Source organism: Pagrus pagrus (genome assembly GCF_965226575.1).
Source record: "Pagrus pagrus genome assembly, contig: HAP1_SCAFFOLD_28, whole genome shotgun sequence".
Classification (NCBI taxonomy): domain Eukaryota; kingdom Metazoa; phylum Chordata; class Actinopteri; order Spariformes; family Sparidae; genus Pagrus; species Pagrus pagrus.
Window position 1 is genome coordinate 163,527 of NW_028175435.1, and position 22,839 is coordinate 186,365.

Sequence of the window (22,839 nt, forward strand, 5' to 3'; positions counted from 1 at the left end):
ATCCAAATTCAACCAGTTCAGGCTAGTAAACCTGTTTGAAAGACCTTTTTTCAGTGAAATGCAGCTTAGTGCAAAAACAGGCTGCTCTCGCTCTGAAACGCTCATTTTTCACATAAGCCACTTTTCAGCCTTAGGCGACAGTACAGTGCTAAAACAGCCTGATATCGCTCTGAAACGCTCATTTTTGACATAAGCCACTTTTCAGCCTTAATGAATTAAAGTCCAGGTAAAAACTCCTTTGCCATGAAGAAGATCCAAATTCAACCAGTTCAGGCTAGTAAACCTGTTTGAAAGACCTTTTTTCAGTGAAATGCAGCTTAGTGCAAAAACAGGCTGCTCTCGCTCTGAAACGCTCATTTTTCACATAAGCCACTTTTCAGCGCTAAAACAGCCTCCAATCGCTCTGAAACGCTCATTTTTGACATAAGCCACTTTTCACCTTTAATGAATGAAATTCCAGGTAAAAACTCCTTTGCCATGAAGAAGATCCAAATTCAACCAGTTCAGGCTAGTAAACCTGTTTGAAAGACCTTTTTTCAGTGAAATGCAGCTTAGTGCAAAAACAGGCTGCTCTCGCTCTGAAACGCTCATTTTTCACATAAGCCACTTTTCAGCCTTATAGGCGACTGCACAGTGCAAAAACAGCCTCCTCTCGCTCTGAAACGCTCATTTTTCACATAAGCCACTTTTCAGCCTTAGGCGACTGTACAGTGCTAAAACAGCCTCCTATCGCTCTGAAACGCTCATTTTTGACATAACCCACTTTTCAGCCTTAATGAATGAAATTCCAGGTAAAAACTCCTTTGCCATGAAGAAGATCCAAATTCAACCAGTTCAGGCTAGTAAACCTGTTTGAAAGACCTTTTTTCAGTGAAATGCAGCTTAGTGCAAAAACAGGCTGCTCTCGCTCTGAAACGCTCATTTTTCACATAAGCCACTTTTCAGCGCTAAAACAGCCTCCAATCGCTCTGAAACGCTCATTTTTGACATAAGCCACTTTTCACCTTTAATGAATGAAATTCCAGGTAAAAACTCCTTTGCCATGAAGAAGATCCAAATTCAACCAGTTCAGGCTAGTAAACCTGTTTGAAAGACCTTTTTTCAGTGAAATGCAGCTTAGTGCAACAGGCTGCTCTCGCTCTGAAACGCTCATTTTTCACATAAGCCACTTTTCAGCGCTAAAACAGCCTCCAATCGCTCTGAAACGCTCATTTTTGACATAAGCCACTTTTCACCTTTAATGAATGAAATTCCAGGTAAAAACTCCTTTGCCATGAAGAAGATCCAAATTCAACCAGTTCAGGCTAGTAAACCTGTTTGAAAGACCTTTTTTCAGTGAAATGCAGCTTAGTGCAAAAACAGGCTGCTCTCGCTCTGAAACGCTCATTTTTCACATAAGCCACTTTTCAGCCTTAGGCGACTGTACATTGCTAAAACAGCCTCCTATCGCTCTGAAACGCTCATTTTTCACATAAGCCACTTTTCAGCCTTATAGGCGACTGCACAGTGCAAAAACAGGCTGCTCTCGCTCTGAAACGCTCATTTTTCACATAAGCCACTTTTCAGCCTTAGGCCACTGTACAGTGCTAAAACAGCCTCCTATCGCTCTGAAACGCTCATTTTTGACATAAGCCACTTTTCAGCCTTAATGAATGAAATTCCAGGTAAAAACTCATTTGCCATGAAGAAGATCCAAATTCAACCAGTTCAGGCTAGTAAACCTGTTTGAAAGACCTTTTTTCAGTGAAATGCAGCTTAGTGCAAAAACAGGCTGCTCTCGCTCTGAAACGCTCATTTTTCACATAAGCCACTTTTCAGCGCTAAAACAGCCTCCAATCGCTCTGAAACGCTCATTTTTGACATAAGCCACTTTTCACCTTTAATGAATGAAATTCCAGGTAAAAACTCCTTTGCCATGAAGAAGATCCAAATTCAACCAGTTCAGGCTAGTAAACCTGTTTGAAAGACCTTTTTTCAGTGAAATGCAGCTTAGTGCAAAAACAGGCTGCTCTCGCTCTGAAACGCTCATTTTTCACATAAGCCACTTTTCAGCCTTAGGCGACTGTACAGTGCTAAAACAGCCTCCTATCGCTCTGAAACGCTCATTTTTCACATAAGCCACTTTTCACCCTTAATGAATGAAATTCCAGGTAAAAACTCCTTTGCCATGAAGAAGATCCAAATTCAACCAGTTCAGCCTAGTAAACCGTTTTTGAAAGACCTTTTTTCAGTGAAATGCAGCTTAGTGCAAAAACAGGCTGCTCTCGCTCTGAAACGCTCATTTTTCACATAACCCACTTTTCACCATTAATGAATTAAATTCCAGGTAAAAACTCCTTTGCCATGAAGAAGATCCAAATTTAACCAGTTCAGGCTAGTAAACCTGTTTGAAAGACCTTTTTTCAGTGAAATGCAGCTTAGTGCAAAAACAGGCTGCTCTCGCTCTGAAACGCTCATTTTTCACATAAGCCACTTTTCAGCGCTAAAACAGCCTCCAATCGCTCTGAAACGCTCATTTTTGACATAAGCCACTTTTCACCTTTAATGAATGAAATTCCAGGTAAAAACTCCTTTGCCATGAAGAAGATCCAAATTCAACCAGTTCAGGCTAGTAAACCTGTTTGAAAGACCTTTTTTCAGTGAAATGCAGCTTAGTGCAAAAACAGGCTGCTCTCGCTCTGAAACGCTCATTTTTCACATAAGCCACTTTTCAGCCTTATAGGCGACTGCACAGTGCAAAAACAGCCTCCTCTCGCTCTGAAACGCTCATTTTTCACATAAGCCACTTTTCAGCCTTAGGCGACTGTACAGTGCTAAAACAGCCTCCTATCGCTCTGAAACGCTCATTTTTGACAAAAGCCACTTTTCAGCCTTAATGAATGAAATTCCAGGTAAAAACTCATTCAGGCTAGTAAACCTGTTTGAAAGACCTTTTTTCAGTGAAATGCAGCTTAGTGCAAAAACAGGCTGCTCTCGCTCTGAAACGCTCATTTTTCACATAAGCCACTTTTCAGCGCTAAAACAGCCTCCAATCGCTCTGAAACGCTCATTTTTGACATAAGCCACTTTTCACCTTTAATGAATGAAATTCCAGGTAAAAACTCCTTTGCCATGAAGAAGATCCAAATTCAACCAGTTCAGGCTAGTAAACCTGTTTGAAAGACCTTTTTTCAGTGAAATGCAGCTTAGTGCAAAAACAGGCTGCTCTCGCTCTGAAACGCTCATTTTTCACATAAGCCACTTTTCACCCTTAATGAATGAAATTCCAGGTAAAAACTCCTTTGCCATGAAGAAGATACAAATTCAACCAGTTCAGGCTAGTAAACCTGTTTGAAAGACCTTTTTTCAGTGAAATGCAGCTTAGGCGACTGTACAGTGCTAAAACAGCCTCCTATTGCTCTGAAACGCTCATTTTTGACATAACCCACTTTTCAGCCTTAATGAATTAAATTCCAGGTAAAAACTCCTTTGCCATGAAGAAGATCCAAATTCAACCAGTTCAGGCTAGTAAACCTGTTTGAAAGACCTTTTTTCAGTGAAATGCAGCTTAGTGCAAAAACAGGCTGCTCTCGCTCTGAAACGCTCATTTTTCACATAAGCCACTTTTCAGCCTTAGGCGACTGTACAGTGCTAAAACAGCCTCCTATCGCTCTGAAACGCTTATTTTTGACATAAGCCACTTTTCACCCTTAATGAATGAAATTCCAGGTAAAAACTCCTTTGCCATGAAGAAGATCCAAATTCAACCAGTTCAGGCTAGAAAACCTGTTTGAAAGACCTTTTTTCAGTGAAATGCAGCTTAGGTGACTGTACAGTGCTAAAACAGGCTCCTCTCGCTCTGAAACGCTCATTTTTGACATAAGCCACTTTTCACCCTTAATGAATTAAATTCCAGGTAAAAACTCCTTTGCCATGAAGAAGATCCAAATTGTCGGGGTTCGATACTTTGAAACGCTGGTTTGGAAAGATGATGGCCCAGTCGGCAAACTTTAGTTTGGTGATTTTCTTTTTATTACACCAACAACCCAAAGACAAAAATACCCACAGGTGGCAAAGCAACAAAAAAAACGCAGGAATATTTACAATATGACAGAGCAAACCAATTAACAAAACACAGGGGTTAAGAAACATAAACTGGGAAACAACCCAGATAGCAAAATTCTTTTGGCCCATATCTGGCCCACACCTGACATGTTCATCCGGTCCACATACCGCATGGAATGATGTCACTTGGGAGGTCCGCTCCTGTTTGCCAAAAGTGGGCCACAACCAAGCCATCACAATGCCAGATGTCAACCAAAAACAGGCCAAATAAACCAGCAATCAACCGAATGTGGGCCACTGTACACTTTTATTCTGGCCCAAGTACGGCATGGGAAGATGGCACAAGGGTGGTCCACAGTTGTTTGCCAGAAGTGGGCCACAACCAAACCAACACAGTGCCAAATGTCAGCCGACACGCAATAAACCAGCACTCACCCAAATGTGGGCCACCACTGTACATTTTTATTCTGGCCCACATCCCACATGGAATGATGGCACATGAGTGGTCCACAGCTGTTTGCTAGAAGTGGGCCACAACCAAACCAACACAGTGCCAAATGTCAGCCATGACCAAATAAACCAGCACTCACCCAAATGTGGGCCACCACTGTACATTTTTATTCTGGCCCATATACCACTTGGAATGATGGCACAAATGTGGTCCACAGTTGTTTGCCAGAAGTGGGCCACAACCAAACCAACACAGTGCCAAGTGTCAGCCAAAAATAGACCAAATAAACCAGCACTCACCCAAATTTGGGCCACTATGCATTTTTATTCTGACCCACCTACCACATGGAATGACATGAGTGGTCCACACTTGTTTCTCACATATGACCCACAGCCTAGTCATAATGCTACATATTAACCAAGAGCTGAATACATCAGAACTGGTTTACAGTCTATGATCTTGTCTAGCCTGTACACATTGGAGTCACAACCAAACCATGACAAAGTTCTATGTCAAATATGAACACATCATATAAATAAACCAGAACTGGTCTGAATTTGTGGCTACTGTACATGTCATTATGGTACCTCCAGATACTGTGTTAAATGGTGGCAATGGTCCAGTCTTGTTGGTCTCAGTCAAAGATGAAGATACCTACTGAAGAATTGAAGAAAAAACCAGACACGAGAAACAACTTGTGAACAGTAGAGAACTATTTTATTTTTTTAACATGTGCCACAAACAACAACACAACACAAACAAAACAAACATGAAGATGAACATGAAAATTCTGACTGCGGAACACTGTTGCGGAACACGCTCACTCATGGCCCCACCATTGTCTCCTCTTCATCTGGCCCTTTAAGAAATGCACAAAAGAACATATTTTGTTGACTCAGTAAAGCAGTACTGTGGTTACTGTATATGGTTGCAGTGCAAAACACAAAACCTTATCAGGAGACCAAACAAAAAAGGCCCTGTAAAGTGATATAAAGTTATACAATATTGTGTTCATCAAACACTCTGACAAACTTCACATTTAACCTGAAGTTACAGTAATAAAACATAATGTATATTTGAGTTTGTCTTCATGTTAAAGGGGAATAGTGCACAGCCATTTGATTTTTTGCTATTTTGCTAACCTTTCCTCAGCATTTGTTGGTTCACTGAAGCCAGCCATAATGCAATTAATGGAGCATATCATATACATGTTGCAATGTGTGTATTTGTGTGGTTCTATCCTTTCATAAAAAGATAATGGATACAGGGTGTTTTGGTGTGTCATGATGCTGCCAGCACGAGAGCTGGGATACTGGGTCGGAGGGTCTGATCTTACAAGGTTGGTTTTCAGCCAAGTGACGCTAGGTGGAAGGCAGAGAGCCTCCATTCTCCCTGGAACAAGCCAGCAACATTACTCTGAAGCTGTTTCATTAAAGCATAAGTAAGCGGAATGTTTGTGTTAATATAAGTCTTATATAGTTATATCTTCCGACAGCAATCACTTATATAGAGTGTTTGGTCCGAAACACGGGTCTGTCAGTCACCCTGCTCTGCTGTAAGCCGAGGAGAAAACTTTCCTTGTATCCTACAACCTTTATCCAATGAGGAGAGAGAACGGCATAAAGGGGCGGTCCTCTCTGTGTGTGCAGCCAAGGGATGCACGCGCATGTGTTGACGTAGGGAAGAGGGCGGGGACTGCTAACTCCATCCGCTGACAGGAAGTTAGCCAAAACGACCGGATCGCTGACTTCTGCTTTAAGTAAAAAGTAGGTAAAAATCTTGAATATTTCCTCTTTAATGACTCTCCATGGGGACCCCCAAGATAGCTGTCAGTCTGGTGGTGCGTAATAGGTATCCACAAAACTGGACATTTACTGGACCAGAGGTCTGTGTGCTATGGCACGGTGCTCTGGCGGAACACTGGGGCCATACTCAGATCTAAAAGCCCTCACAAGAGGAGAGAGTTGGGATAAAAGTTGAGGTGAGGTCTCTCTGTCCTGGTTTATTCTTTATATATTATGCCAAGGTAAGTATTATATTCCATTGCAACATGGCTGAGGCTCTCAGTTGGAAGCAACTCCATCCTACATATTAAACCTATCACATATCAAGTCTGAGATGACAATGAGTCAGCTAGCCTCACTCACACAATCGCTGTGTAGTTACATCAGACCTGCCCACATGGTGGAGCTGAAGACCATGAATGCAGCAGTAAAGGGAAAAGTTTGAGGTTAGATAAGACCACATCTTAAGACTCAAAACTTCATCCACTCATGTTAACATTAGAAGTATGTTTTTGTGTTTGATAGGGGGTTCTTTCATTCCAGCTCAATTTAGCAGGGAGATGGCATGTAATATTAATATATTTAAAAATATATTTCAGCTGTTGCTTCATATTCATTAATTTATTTTGTAGATAGAATATTATACTAAAGTCAAATACAGTTTTCATTAAAGATGTGTTTCTAACTGAAATGTGATTTCCCTACTTTTCAGACCCATGTACTGGCTTTTAAGAAAGGCAATGGGTGACAATTCCAGTTACAGTTTACATTACTGTCCCACCACTGCCAAGTGAAATCTTTACATTTACAAGAAAATGGCTATGCTTGCTGCATGGTGGCTGAACAAGCTTCTAATTCCTAAGTGACCATAGCGGAAAAAATGGCAAAAATCACAACACTGCCTTTTTTAATTGTATTTGCTCATTTAGAATTGGGGAGATTTGTTCTGTACTTTGCGCTCGTTTTTTTTTTACATATGCTGACAGCTTCATCTTGATTTCTGCTGTAGAACAGTATCACACATATATTGCAAAATAGGTATTGTAGCTGACTTACGTGCGAGCTGTGTGGCACGCCTTTTCTCCTCTCTCTCTCTCCTCCCACCATCCCTGTCTCCAGCGAGATGAAGCCACCTTTTTATATAAGCCTCCACCTCCTGGTCTGTTGCAGTGGCCGTCAATTGATTGTTTCTGACCGTTCCTAAAAATTGAGAAAACTGTAAAGCTTTGGATAGATTGCACACAATGGTGAGAAATGGCTAACTGCATGACATGCTATATCCTGCCCATAGTTGGGCAGCAATGAATGTAGTTTGAAAACAGTCTAGCCATGACCAGCCAATTACTAAAATTGTAGGAGGAAAACTCTCGCCTTCAGCTGACGAACTGATTGCAGACTGGTGCATCTTAGAGCAGGGGGCAGATAAATAGCTGGAGAAGATGGTGAAGCACATAGTTTTAGATATTTTTATTATGGTGCAGGTTGCTGACATTTCGGCACAGAGTATGTCTTCTTCAAAGCAAACAGAGCAATTTAAGAATGGCAGCTTTAAACTGGTGCCTTATAAAATGTGATTGGGTGTATATGTTGTTGTATTATAAGTATTTTATAACGAGTATTAGACTATCAGCATTTTTAATTAATTGTATTACTTAAAGCTATGGTCTAAGGTCTGAAAGACGATGAGAAGCCGCCATTAGCAGCACCGTGGAGAGCTCCAGAGCTGGAGGGAGACTCGTCGCTCTGGGCGACCCAGCACAGGGTGCTGTATGTGGGGGAGAGGAGTAGGAAGACCGGGGCCTGTAGCTCCGCGGCGCCGTAGTTCGCAGAGCGACCCCGCTCAGGTTGCCGCTGCGGCTAGAAGCGGCTGTGTGTTGGGGAGAGGATCAGGGAGACTCGACGCGGCACCGGTACCAGTAATAACGGCAGCAACACATTCTGTGCTTCTGTACTGTGCTTCTCTGAATCCTAGTGGGGCTTTCAGCGGCATGTGTTTAAACATGTACCCTCTGACTGTTATAATCATATGGATGCTGTTATAATGTGTTGTTATTGAGATCCTGACCCACCAAACAGCCTGGAAAGTGACAAAGTTACGTTTTTCGTACAAAATTACATAATCACCATCAGTAAACAGGACGCTGTCTGACTATTTCACTCGCGGGGAGGGATGCTGTTTTCTGGAGGGAAAGTTCACTGCCACAGAGATTTATTTTTCTTGTCTCACACAGAGTCGTTGAACATGGGTCGGCATGTTCTCTGACCACTTTGCCACCACTTCTCAACTGCCTGCTCTGCATTATAGTCCTCAACCTCAGGGAAATGCAATGATATACGGAGGAGGGAATTGAGCATTTTGTTTGAGAGTGAGCGTTTGACATTTTTTTTTTCACTGTCCCGTAATTGTCCCGGACAAAATATAAGTGTGTCCCAGCAGGAATTTTTATGGTCCCCGCCGGGACATCGTTAATTTCGAGCCCTGCTGCCTGGTCATATTAACCTTGTATAAAAACTGAATGTTAACTAGCTAACATTTTTCGCAGCACTGGCAACCTGACAAAACAATGTGAAGTTCCAACAATAAGAGCTGAATGTTTCCCACAGAAATTCATTCATTTATTTTTCGTTCAGGGACTCACCTCACCGTGACTTCTCTCCTCGATCTCCGGCTCGCGCACTTTTTGCTCCCTTGCTCCCTTTCGTCAATTCGAATATGATGCATTCAAAAGACTCGTAATTTGGAAAACTCCAACTTAAAGCGGAAAAAAACATAACGGAAAGTAGAGTTTGAATAAAGATACGATCCTTACAGACTTAATAGCGTTGACTTAATAAAAAAAAAAACACTGTCACTGTGGGTGATATGTTCAGGTAAATGTAGGTCAATACATTTTCCAATGTCGACCTGCCAGTCATTTTCTATGTGACACAGAGAGCAGGTGGGAGCGGTTTCTGTTCACAAATGAACTGTCACTCTTGGCCTAGGCTATGCTCTTATTGGCACACTCGGTCAAGGAATGTACAGTATGTTGTGAATTTAATGAATTGAATTGAATTTATTTATTTAAAACAGGGACAATGCACAAAAAAACATTAATCTTGTAAGACAAGAAGAGATGCTTTGAGCCAGGTTATAGTTCCGCCTGTAGTCCCTGGGCAGGTAAAGTTAAAGCAGATACAGTATTAAAATCATTGAAATATGAGTGACATGATGACCATAATATTTTAAAAATAGACAGAATACACTAGTAAAAGCAGGGAACAAGAGCACCAAATCATGAAGTGCACAACAGCACATACTCTCTTACTCTTATCACACATTCAAACAGATAACAGTCCAACTATCCTCCTCTAATAACCACATTCATACACATATTAATAACCAGACACGTATACACACATGTAACTCAACAATGTGTGCAAACTCGCTTCCTCAGTAACCAGCGCTTTGACAAGCATGAGAACATGTAGGGATTTGTACATACACTGAAAAAAGGAACATGTTGGATTAACTTAATTCAATGGTGGACATTGGTTGCACACAGATGTTTTGCTTTGGCAGCAACTTAAACAATTGAGTTAAATTAACACAAGTTATTCATGTTCAATAAACCTGTATATTTTGTGTTGATACAGTGTGATTAAAACATGTTTTGATAAAGTAATTTGAGCTCTTGGAACATTTAAATCCTTCACAATTTCATCACTTCATTTCAACACTATTCAATAACTTTTACTCCAATACTATTTGGTAGCGTAAATACTACACGTTATTTTCATTTTACATGTTCGTATTATAGTCTAGTGTCAATTACACAATTTTACAATGGAGGCCTAAAAACAGATTGTTTGTATTGTTCTCTGAAGATGGTTGCCTGTACCACTAGTAACCTTTCAAAATAAAATGTCTAATTTCACTGCAGTGACAGTAGGTAAAGAATTGAACTGACATTACTGTTCTACTGTAATACAAATCAACAGTGAACAAGTAATGTCAGTTTTTCAGTGTTTTACCGACTCAGCCACAGAATGGAAATTAGACCTTTTCTTTTGAAAAGGCTACAGGCAACCATCTTCGAAGAGAACAATACAAACATTATGTTCAAGGTCTCTATTGTCAAGATTAAATTAAATAACAATTGTAACTGTAAACAATTCGATTCAACTATAGAACTGATTTGAAATGCAAAAACGTTAGTTGCCATTGCCATTTCAACAATCATTTATTTTAATGCCTAATACCTTTCTATTAACTCTCTTAATCATTGACATTACCCATTTTTACCCCAATTAAAAACAGAAATGAACAGTTGCATGTCAAAGCCTTTATTCAAGAGCCATAGGATAAACAGCAATGACTGACCTCATTGTGACATCTTGGTTCAAAACAGAACAGTATCTTAGAAGTATTTAAAATTCCTTACTACAACTGAAACATCCCATGCTGTTGCTGATTGTTCACCTGGAAATTCAACCTCCAAAATGCAGGAGAGCAAGTGTGAGCTTTAATTGTCCTCCTACCTGGAGCTAACCGCCTCACGTGCACAACAACAGTGAGCTCTCCTTACTGGAACAGTTTTGTCTTTAAGCTTTGGGCTTTCCTCGAGAGTTGAGCCACATCCAACTCCATTACCACCTTTTGAATCACTTCAAAAGTATAGCGGAGCTGTGACGGATACCTCATGTTCAAAGAGTAAAAAAGTCCAAACAGGAAGGCTGTTGCAAGGGCTACATTATCCAGATCTTGAAGAACCACCACACCCTCGATGATGATGCCAACATCAGAAAAGTCATTGCCTGGCGTCTCTCTGGTGACATATTCCCACTGTCGTTTTCTCAATGGCACTCAGTGCAGTGGCCTCAGTCATGTCCTGGTTAAAGATAAAACATTTCTTGAAGCTTTTTAAAAATAAATAAATAAAATAAAAAAATTGATGCTTTTGAATGCAGCAATTCTAATGCAATAGTTTATTTAAACCCATGTAAGCAGCATAGCAGATTACTACAGCCAAAGATTGCCCTGCCATGCTGCCATTCATGGTCAATTTCTGAGAGAAAAAATAAAATACAGACATAACAAATTCCAGATCAAATGAAGAAGAGCCTTCAAGCTAATGTAAAGACTGAATTCTCGTCCTCATTTCTTCTGGAAGTTGTTTTCATGTTCCTGGATGATTTTTTATTATTAACCTTGATTTACTCCAGGGCTGTATCCCAGTCCCAATTCTGCCCTTGTCAGATGAGGGTCAGTGCAGTGTAAGAAGATGGTGGATTTTTCCTTCTTTCACTAGATTCACAAATTTGAAGTGTTTTCACACTAGTGTAATCCCTAATGTAAGAGAAACAATATTTTTTCACTCTGTGGCAGAGGGGTCAATATAGGTGGTTTTTCACTTTCATAATGGGGGATTATGGAGAAAAAATGGACTGTTTGGACCATTTGTTTTTAATCTCAGCACTGGAATCACTTTGCCAAGGTGATAAAGATGGCAAATGGACCTAAACGGTCCAAGTAGGATCACAGGGTTAACTGAATACGTTTGGAAATGTAGCAAAGCCACAATCTACTCACAAAACACCCACCATGTACTCCTGCACCAAGACGTCGGGATTCTCATTCAGATAGATGCAGAGTCCTTTAATGAGGGACTCCCTTCCGGCATCAATGTCATCCTTAAGAATTATAACAAAGACAATAGAGATATTTGAACTCAAATTTTCAGTAGCACAGAAGAAAGTGATCAAAGACAAAAACTCTGACTTTTTTAAACAGTCAGCATGTGACACCAGTATCTAAAAACCAACAGTAAAACTACCTGTTTGGACCTGACCTTTATGGACTGGACGTTATATAATCTCCGGAGATGATATAAAAAAAGATACATTTCTCATAGTGCAGTGCAGTGACAGTGAATGCATGATAAAAATGACTGGGTCCTTTCAGTGGAATCAGTACTCACAGGTTCTCACATGAACACCATATCTATGACACAACTAGTCAGGGCATCATTTTTTAAATTACCTCCATTGCATCAAAAAGAGCTGGCCATCTCTCTTGTACATTGCTGATCATGGGAGCATCACAAAAAAAACATAAAAGCTGCTGCCAAACTGTGCTCGATTACATCTGGGTGGTCATTTAGAACACCAGTACTGCTACCTGGTTGAGCATCCTCACCAATGTCATCATCAGACGTATTTGAAGCAGATTCTGGGGAAGCGAGGGTGGCTGATACTACAATTCCTGGTTTAAAATCTTTTAGTGAAAAAGACCTGTGTTTTCTGCTCTTGTGGGATTTAAAAGATCCTAAGATGTTTGTTTGAAATTTGCAATCCAAGAACATGCACGTTACAACCTCATTTATCTTCAAATGTGCATTAACGTGAGTCCAGTAATCCCTCTCAGACACAAGATCCTTACAAGGACACAAATGGCAACTAAATGTACATTTCTCTGACTGATGACGACTAGTTTTAATAACATCTATTCAAATGAATTAACAATGCATTCCACGTTCTAAAAGTGCATGGGCAGCTTGCATGCACACATGGAATACGATTGTTATTCCCATAATGTCTATGTCTGACTCGATAGTACTTCAGAATATGGGACCTACTTGGAAAAACTGAAGGGCAGGTCTTGCATTGCCACATTCACTCTGTCACTGGAACACTTCTAGCACCATTCACTGTGGAAGTAAAAACAAAGAAGGATTAAAGGTAGGGTTGGAGATCCTGGAAAAACAGTTTGAGCAGGACACATTTTAAAAATACACAGACAAAAGTCCAAGCCTAAATTAAGGCTTTAGCTAAATTAATTACATTAATCACCTGTCTGACAATATATACAGGTAAAAGTTGAACCTATGACAGAGTTGTCGTATAAGATACCACAGATGTATTAATGAGGTGGCCAGTGTCTGTGTATGCATGTGCTGAGGGATTCATTAAAATCTGTAATGCATTAACTACTACTAATTACTACTAATTACGGTAATAATAAGAGCAAATACAACATCCTGGTCTCACCACAAAAACTTGAGCCCATGATCCATCAGCTGACTCCAGGTGATATGCAGACTTGAGTTTGCATTATGAGGCATTATCTAGGCATTATGAAAACTGTATTTTAATAAACATACATTAGATGTACTCTCACCGGCAACTTTATTTAGGTACACTGCATAAACCATTGTAAAATATCAAATAATTAATGTGATTCTTCTCTGATGAGAACAGAGACTAATCATGTTCCATGTTCAAACACTGGGCTGACTGTGCAAAGCCAGCAGCTTGTATCCAAGAAAAAGTTAAGTTGCCATTATGAACATTAGGCAGTGGCAGGCCATGGCTACGTGATTATTGCTACCACTGCTCAGACAGAGCAGACGCACACCAGTTAATGTGTCCTTTTTTGTTTGAATTTCCTCTCCTTCTGCTCATGTTCTCATTACACGGTGTTTGGGGGGAGGGGGGTCGCTAACTTAATGCCGCTGATGACATTAGCTTTGTCATCAGCGGTGTTAGCTAGTGTGTTAGCTAGTTAACACAATGTAACTGAACAGTCAGTTGGCAAACCAATTCAAACAGAAGACTAAGGAGCGCCGCAAAGTTAAGTTGAATGTAACATGGACGGCTCCCGCTCAAAAAACAAATTCAAATAAAACATAGTGATAAAATAGCGCGAGCAAATAAGCTCATGGGACTTTACCGAACTCACTTAGTTCAACGTTAACGTTACGTAGTGACTCTCAAGACATTAAACTACATTTGGCTGAGATTTCGACAATATTTAATCAGAAAATCCAGACTTACCGACCGAATCGTGGCGTGGCGTGGCGGACCGTACGGCGAGCTCTTGGACGTGACTGTAAAGTGCGCAAGACGAAATCGCGTGCGGTATCGCGATAATTAACATCGCTACTTTATTGACTCACTTCATCCCAACATGATCTGAACAAATTAATGTACCCTCTCTGCATATTATGTAGTTTCTACACTATATAGTTACGTTTAACTTTAAAACATGAGGCAATTGTGTTCAATACACCCAAGATGCTGACATAAATCCAAGAGTTGGCCAGTCTCCTTTTTTCAGTGTAGAATAAGTTCTGGAAGGACATTCCATTGGCCACACATGAAAATGCATATACTCAAATCAGAGAAAACACAGAATTGTTGGTCAATATATATATATTTTTATAAATTAACTTTCATCAACAAACAACAAATTCATCACAGTCAGCATATTATTTATACTGACAGATAATATTGCACTAAGAGAAGAACAAGTTAAACTTGACTATGCCTACTGTATGTAATTCCTGCTGGTATCAGACGGATAACAACTCTCAGAATTCACCATCCGCTTTTTGTGTTAACTTTTTTCTCTCAGATTTTTATGAACGGTTTTGTTTCTCTTTGTATCATGGGTGCAACATCCGGGCTTGCCATGGGGATGTGTTGTTCATGATAGACATTAGCTTGGATAAAATTCTCACCTCCATAGTGGAGAACACAATTAAGGCAGTTCAGGCCTAAAAGTCTTCAGTCCTCTAACTGCTTCAAGCTCCAGCAAAGAAGCTGGACGGGGGCTCCATTAGTGGCGAGCTTCTTCCAGAATGAGTGAAGGATCAATATTGCAGGTCGTTCATGCTGCAACATTGCCAATCATGCCCATCATGGAACATTTCCACCGAAAAAGGAATATCTACTTGCACTTTGCACTTTGGATTCCTTGTTTTTTCCCCTGTCCGAGACTTAGGCTCGTTGACTCTTTTGTTGCTACTTTATTTCTGTTGGACTTTGATTACCTGTTTATTTACCTCTTTCTAAAATAATAAACTGTTCCATTTGAGTCTGCATTTGGGTCCTGTTATCCCCTATACCCTGAATAGTGGACAGCGGTTCAATGAGAGAAGCAAACTAACTTAACTTAACTTGTCTTGTCTTTTCTTGTCCTGGCACATTTGTACTTCACAAAGTATGGACCCCACAATGTTACTGAACCATATGTGGGCCACTTTAGGCTCACATCCAGATTAGTCGATGCTAACTTGCCGTCTTTCGGCCAAAAATGGCCCAAATGTGTTTCAACAAAGGTGGGCCACCTGTGTGGAACCACATGTGGGCCACTTTAGGCTCACATCCAGATTAGTCGATGCTAACTTGTCGTCTTTCAGCCAAAACTGGCCCAAATGTGTTTCAATAAAGGTGGGCCACGTGTGTGGAGCCATAAGTGGGCCACTTTAGGCTCACATCCAGATTAGTCGATGCTTACTTACCGTCTTTCGGCCAAAACTGGCCCAATTGTGTTTGAGCAAAGGTGGGCCACATGCGTTTTCTCATAAGTGGGCCACATAGGCTCACATCCAGATTAGTCGATGCTAATTTGCTGTCTTTCGGCCAAAACTGGCCCAATTGTGTTTCAGCAAAGGTGGGCCACTTGCGTTTTGTCATATGTGGGCCACTTTAGGCTCACATCCAGATTAGTCGATGCTAATTTGCCGTCTTTCGGCCAAAACTGGCCCAAATGTGTTTCAACAAAGGTGGGCCACGTGTGCTAAACCATATGTGGGCCACTTTAGGCTCACATCCAGATTAGTCTATGCTAATTTGCCGTCTTTCGGCCAAAACTGGCCCAAATGTGTTTCAACAAAGGTGGGCCACTTGCGTTTTGTCATATGTGGGCCACTTTAGGCTCACATCCAGATTAGTCGATGCTAATTTGCCGTCTTTCGGCCAAAACTGGCCCAAATGTGTTTCAACAAAGGTGGGCCACGTGTGCTAAACCATATGTGGGCCACTTTAGGCTCACATCTAGATTAGTCGATGCTAATTTGCCGTCTTTCGGCCAAAACTGGCCCAAATGTGTTTCAACAAAGGTGGGCCACTTGTGTTTTCTCATATGTGGGCCACTTTAGGCTCACATCCAGATTAGTCGATGCTAATTTGCCGTCTTTCGGCCAAAACTGGCCCAAATGTGTTTCAACAAAGGTGGGCCACGTGTGCTAAACCACATGTGGGCCACTTTAGGCTCACATCCAGATTAGTCGATGCTTACTTGCCGTCTTTCGGCCAAAACTGGCCCAATTGTGTTTCAGCAAAGGTGGGCCACTTGTATTTTCTCATATGTTGGCCACTTTAGGCTCACATCCAGATTAGTCGATGCTAATTTGCCGTCTTTTGCCCAAAACTGGCCCAAATGTGTTTCAGCAAAGGTGGGCCACGTGTGCTGAACCATATGTGGCCCAGCCTTGGTTCACTTAAGGAATAACCATTCCCTACTCTGCCACGTATTTGCCAAAGATGGGCCATATCTGTTTTGTGATATAAGGGCCGAATGTAGCATTTACCACATGGGCCAGTTTAGGCTCACATCTGTTTTGTGCGGGCCAGAAGAATGCCTACAGTGCCGGATTGTTGCCTGAAGTGGCCCACATCCGTATGCTATCTGGGAAAGCACAAAACTAACAGAACCCCTTTAAATCTAACCCCAGTACTGTGGCACTAATAACCCCTCATATAGCTGTGCCACTTTTCCCACAGAACACACACATTAACAATATTTCAAAACAATTAACACACATAGTTTAGTCCATGGTCACCTGACCCATGGAAGCGCGCCACAGTGCGCTACTTATGACGTGGCCCGGAACTGCCTCGGTTCGGCCCGTGAACCCGAGACAGACCTCTGCAGCAACAGCAGGTGAGCGTGTGTGTAGGTGTGTGTGTGTGTGTGTGTGTGTACGTGTCGCGTAGGCGCCGAGTGTGCACCCTCGACGACCCACGGAGGGGAGAACAGAGTTCAGGGTAAAAAGTTTATGTCACTGCTGGACCGCGAGATGCGGCCGGCGGGGAAACAGGTGATAAGGAGCTTGGCTCCGCCGGAACAATGAGGGCGCAGCGCGCCCCACCGGCACTCTCTGACAGAGAGAGCACGCCGGTCAGGAAATGACGGGCGTTCAACAGCGCTCCGCCACATTATCCCCCTCCTCCCCGAGGTTGACGATGTGCGGCAACCTGGAGAGATAGTCTGCCACAACATTGGTCTTGCCCGCTCGGTGTCGGATCTGGAACTGGAACGGCTGGAGAGAGAGGTACCAGCGGGTGAGACGACTGTTGTGGTCTTTCATGGAGTTAATCCAGGTCAGAGCCCTGTGATCAGTCTCTAAGTCAAACTCTCTCCCCAGCAGGTAGTACCTCAAACTCTCCAGGGCCCATTTGATGGCCAGGCCCTCCTTCTCCACAGTGGAGTACCTGGTCTCCCGTGGCAGCAGCTTCCGGCTCAGGTACAGCACCGGTCGCTCGTCACCAGGCTCACCTTGGGCCAGGACTGCCCCCAGTCCCACCGCTGAGGCATCGGTCTGAACCAGGAACTGCTGGCTGAAGTCAGGGCTCCTCAGAACTGGCGAAGAGCACAAACAGGCCTTGAGAGCTTGGAACGCCGCCTCGCAGTCCTCGTTCCAGATGACCGGGTTCCTCTGGTCCTTCGCCGTCAGTGCTGTCAGAGGTGCTGCGAGGGTGGCGAACTGTGGGACGAACCTCCTGTACCAGCCGGCCAAGCCCAAGAAGGACCTCACCTCCTTCTTCGTGCGAGGGCGTGGGCAGCTACGGATGGCCTCGACCTTGTCCACCTGTGGTCGGACCTCCCCTCGTCCAAGCCGGTACCCCAAGTACTTCGCCTCCTCCCAGGCCCATTGACACTTGGCTGGATTCAGCGTCAGGCCTGCCTGCTGGATCTGGCCCAGGACTCGCTCCAGATCATGCAGGTGCTGCTCCCAGGTGGCACTGAAGATGACCACGTCATCGAGGTAGGTAGCACTGCAGTCCTCACACCTCCGCAGGACACGGTCCATCAGCCTCTGGAAAGTTGCTGGTGCTCCATGTAGGCCGAAGGGCATCACCGTGAACTGGAAGAGGCCAGCAGGTGTCTGGAACGCTGTGCAGGGACGACTGGACGCTTCCAGGGGTACCTGCCAGTACCCTTTACAGAGGTCCAGGGTGGTGATGAACCTAGCCCGACCAATCCTCTCCAGCAGGTCGTCGATCCGGGGCATCGGGTAGGCGTCGAACTCTGACATGGCGTTGACCTTCCTGAAGTCCATGCAGATGCGCAGGGAACCGTCCTTCTTCCCCACAATGACCACCGGGCTACACCACTCAGACTGCGACGGCTCGATCACCCCCAAGCGCTGCATCTCCTCCACCTCCTTCTGAAGTTTGGCCACCAGGTGCTGGGGCACCCGGTAGGCCCTCTGACGAACCGGCCCCTTGTCTTTCAGCCGGACCACATGCTCCACGAGGTCAGTCTTCCCCGGGTTGGCCGCGAAGAGCTTGGCGACCCGCTGGAACACCTGGCACAGCTGGCTGGACTGGGCGGCAGAGAGGTGCCCGAGAGCAGGCTCCGCAGACTGGCTCAGGTCGGCGAGGGTAGACTCCTCCTCCCCCGCGCTGTCCACCGCCGTCACCAGCAGAGACGCCACGGGAACCCGAGCCTCCCTCCACTCCTTCAGCAGGTTGACGTGGTAAACCTGCTTTGCCCTTTTCTTGTCCGGGTGGTGGATCTCGTAGGTCACCGGGCCCATCTTCCTGAGGACGGTGTACGGGCCCTGCCATTTGGCCAGCAGCTTGCTGTTGGAGGATGGCAGGAGGAGTAGGACCTTCTGGCCAGGCTGGAACTCTCTGTGCCTGGCCTGTCAGTCGTACCACGCCTTCTGGGTCTGCTTGGCCTCACGAAGGTTGACCTCGGCCTCGTCTCGGTACCTTGCCAACCGGTCCCTCATCTCCAGCACGAACTGGACCACACCACGGTCACTGGTGCCGGTTGCGGGAGACTCCCAGGTCTTCCGCAGCAGATCCAATGGCCCCTGTACCTCCCAGCCATACAGAAGCTCAAACGGGGAAAACCCTGTGGACGCTTGGGGAACCTCCCGGTAGGCGAAAAGCAGGTAGGGCAGCCACTGGTCCCAGTCTCTCCCAGTGTCGGCCACAAACTTCTGCAGCATCTTCTTCAGGGTCTGAATGAAGCGCTCTACCAGGCCGTCCGTCTGAGGGTGGTACGGGGTGGTCTTGATCGCCGAAATCCCCAGTGCCGGTGGAAGAGCTGCAGGAGTCTGGAGGTGAAGTTGGTCCCCTGGTCTGTGATGATCTCGTCCGGTACACCAACCCTGGAAAACAACTGAACAAGACAACGCAGAACAGCAGGAGCAGTGACCGTGCGCAGGGGGAAAGCCTCTGGGAACCGTGTGGCGTAGTCACAGAGCACCAGGATGTACTGGTGCCCCCCACTGCTCTTCACCAATGGGCCCACAATGTCCATGGCCACACGCCTAAACGGAGTGGAGATCATGGGCAGGGGTTGTAGGTAGGCTCGGTCGGACTGGCAGACATAGCAAGTTTTCTGACAGGTGGGACAGGTTTTGCAGAAGGTTTGCACATCAACATACATGGAAGGCCAATAGAACCTGGGGGATATGCGCAAATAGGTTTTGTTGCGGCCAAGATGACCTGCCCAAGGCAAGGTGTGTGCCAGGTGCATTATCATCGGCCGGCATGACACAGGAACCACAAGGCGTTTGACCCCCTCCGCCACTGCATACAAAACATCACTGTCAACAACAAAACATTCTTTCTCCCCTTTTGACATATCCAGCCCCCCAACCACCTTGGCGAACAAGGACTTCAGAGTCCCATCCTCCCTTTGCAGGGCCCCAATGTCCTCTGGCACCTCCCACATGCCCTTTGCCAGTCCCTTTGCACAGTCCGGCTCCCGGGACTTCAGCCCCTTTTCAAACCGCCGCTGGCGGCGAGACTTCCTGGGCCCCTTCATGGGCCCCTCAAACAAACTGCTGTCCAGGGTTGAAAAGAGTTCTGGATCGGGCCCCTTTTTCGGCCCTGGGTCGGCTGTCACCCCCGCCCTGGCCTGGGTGCGGGTGATCACATAACCGGACAAACCCTTCCCCAGGTCACTGTCTTTGGGGCCGGCCTCCAGCAGCACGTCCAGCAGCACAGGTAAGTCCCACCCCAGGATAGCAGCAACAGGTAACCTTTCCACCACCACGACCGTCAGCAGGTAAGGTTGCTCATCCACCACCACCGTCACCTCAGCTGTGGGGTAGGAATGGCTGTCCCCGTGCACACACAAAATGTCTTCCTGTCTGCTATAATCCACCACGCCCGTTGGCACCAACTCCCTTCGGACCAGCGTCAGGAAGCTCCCCGAGTCAACCAGAGCAGTCACAGACTCACCATTAATGGTAACGTCCTTAAAACGCTGTTGCCCTCCCCCAGCACTTGCAACCTCAGCCCGAGGAGTGTAGCATGCCCCGCTAAGCTTAGCTTTTCTGATGGGGCACAACGAAGCCTTGTGCCCTGCTTGCTGGCAGTAGAAACAGATGAACTCCTTACCGGGGCTGCGCTGGCGAGGTGTGGGCCGGGATTCTCCAGGCGGATGCTGGCTGGCTCTGGCTGCTGGTCTGGGCTGCGACGAAACCTGGCGACTGGGACCACCGTGATAAGCAGGCGGGCCTCCCCTCCGTGCGTTGAGGTACTGCAGCGCTAGCTTGCCTGCAGCTAACCCATCCGTTGGCTTGTGCTCCTTCACCCAGGTGCGGATGTCTGTTGGGAAGACTCGCAGCAGCTGCTCCAAGATGACCTGCTCACTGATCTGCTCCTTGGTATGCTGCTCTGGCCGAATCCATCGACGGTAGAGACCCTTTAAGCGGTGGTAAGTTTCTGTTGGGTTCTCTCCCGGTGGAACTGCCATGGCCCGGAACTGCTGGCGATACGTCTCCGGTGAGACGTCAAACTTGGTCAGGAGTGCCGCCTTCAGGTCCGGGTATGAATGAGCCCTCTCCTCGTCCATAGCGGTGTACGCCTCTAGCGCCTTCCCAGTGAGTAGCGGCACCAGGCGACACGCCCACTCACCATCTGGCCAACCACACGTTCTGGCAATCCGCTCGAAGCGAAGCAGGTAATTTCCAATGTCCTCCCCAGCCAGGTACTGGGGAATCTTGGGGTCACCAAAGGGTCTGCTCTCCGGCCTCAGAGGTTCTGTCCCACTGCTCACCCCAAACCTTGCCGCCCTTAAGGGTGAACTGCGGCGCGGTGCAGCAGGTGTAGGTAAGTCCATTCTAAGGCTCATCAGCGACCTCTCAGATGGTGATAGGGACCCAGGTGCAGGGACAGGTGCTACCGGCCTCGGCCCTGCCACTGCCTGATCCAGTTGCGGGGGCTGGCCACGAAGCCTGGAGTCCCCTGAGCTCTGCCAGGAACCCCTCCTCTCTTCTCTGCTGTCCCTCCAGGAAGGTCCTCATGACCGCCACCAGCTCCTCTCCTGGACTTGGAGCTCCAGGGCCGGCCTGCCGGACTGGGGCCGCCGCACCCCCTTCGTCCTCCTCGGCTGTGGACCAGGCTCCCTCCTCGCCATCTTTGTCCTGCACTGGTTCCTCCTTTTGTGAGCGCAACCCAGTACCCGTCTTCCTGTGTACCGGATGCGCCCTCGTCGACTGGCCATCCCACTTCTGACACCAAATGTCGGGGTTCGATACTTTGAAACGCTGGTTTGGAAAGATGATGGCCCAGTCGGCAAACTTTAGTTTGGTGATTTTCTTTTTATTACACCAAAAACCCAAAGACAAAAATACCCACAGGTGGCAAAGCAACAAAAAAAACGCAGGAATATTTACAATATGACAGAGTAAAAAAAATATTTACAAGGAACAGGCAGCAACTGTTATCCACATGCCACTCAGCCGAATCCTTCCTTCAAGTGAGCCGAGCTCTCTTTAAAAACCCCCTTGGCCCCTCCCCCGGGCAAACCAATTAACAAAACACGGGTTAAGAAACATAAACTGGGAAACAAAGCACAAAACTAACAGAACCCCTTTAAATATAACCCCAGTACTGTGGCACTAATAACCCCTCATATGGCTGTGCCACTTTTCCCACAGAACACATACATTAACAATATTTCAAAACAATTAACACACATAGTTTAGTCCATGGTCGCCTGACCCATGGAAGCACGCCACAGTGCGCTACTTATGACGTGGCCCGGAACTGCCTCGGTTCGGCCCGTGAACCCGAGACAGACCTCCGCAGCAACAGCAGGTGAGCATGTGTGTAGGTGTGTGTGTGTGTGTGTGTGTACGTGTCGCGTAGGCGCCGAGTGTGCACCCTCGACAACCCACGGAGGGGAGAACAGAGTTCAGGGTAAAAAGTTTATGTCACTGCTGGACCGCGACATGCGGCCGGCGGGGAAACAGGTGATAAGGAGCTTGGCTCTGCCGGAACAATGAGGCGCCCCACCGGCACTCTCTGAGAGAGAGAGCGCGCCGGTCAGGAAATGACGGGCGTTCAACAGCGCTCCGCCACACAAATTCAACCAGTTCAGGCTAGAAAACCTGTTTGAAAGACCTTTTTTCAGTGAAATGCAGCTTAGGCGACTGTACAGTGCAAAAACAGGCTCCTCTTGCTCTGAAACGCTCATTTTTCACATAAGCCACTTTTCACCCTTAATGAATTAAATTCCAGGTAAAAACTCCTTTGCCATGAAGA

The 22,839-nt window shown here is 45.5% G+C and overlaps 2 long non-coding RNA genes across 2 annotated transcripts; both read right to left on the reverse strand.

The window, feature by feature from the left end:
- Positions 1 to 5,196: 5,196 nt before the first annotated feature.
- LOC311253650 lies at positions 5,197 to 8,990 on the reverse strand. The gene is made up of 3 exons (XR_014621765.1): positions 8,919 to 8,990; positions 7,336 to 7,479; positions 5,197 to 5,354 (listed from the first exon to the last, which is right to left on the reverse strand). It is a non-coding gene; the product is annotated as an uncharacterized lncRNA (long non-coding RNA).
- A 1,594-nt stretch (positions 8,991 to 10,584) lies between these two features.
- On the reverse strand, positions 10,585 to 12,175 carry LOC311253648. Its single transcript, XR_014621762.1, has 2 exons — positions 11,863 to 12,175; positions 10,585 to 11,150 (listed from the first exon to the last, which is right to left on the reverse strand). It is a non-coding gene; the product is annotated as an uncharacterized lncRNA (long non-coding RNA).
- Positions 12,176 to 22,839: the final 10,664 nt, after the last annotated feature.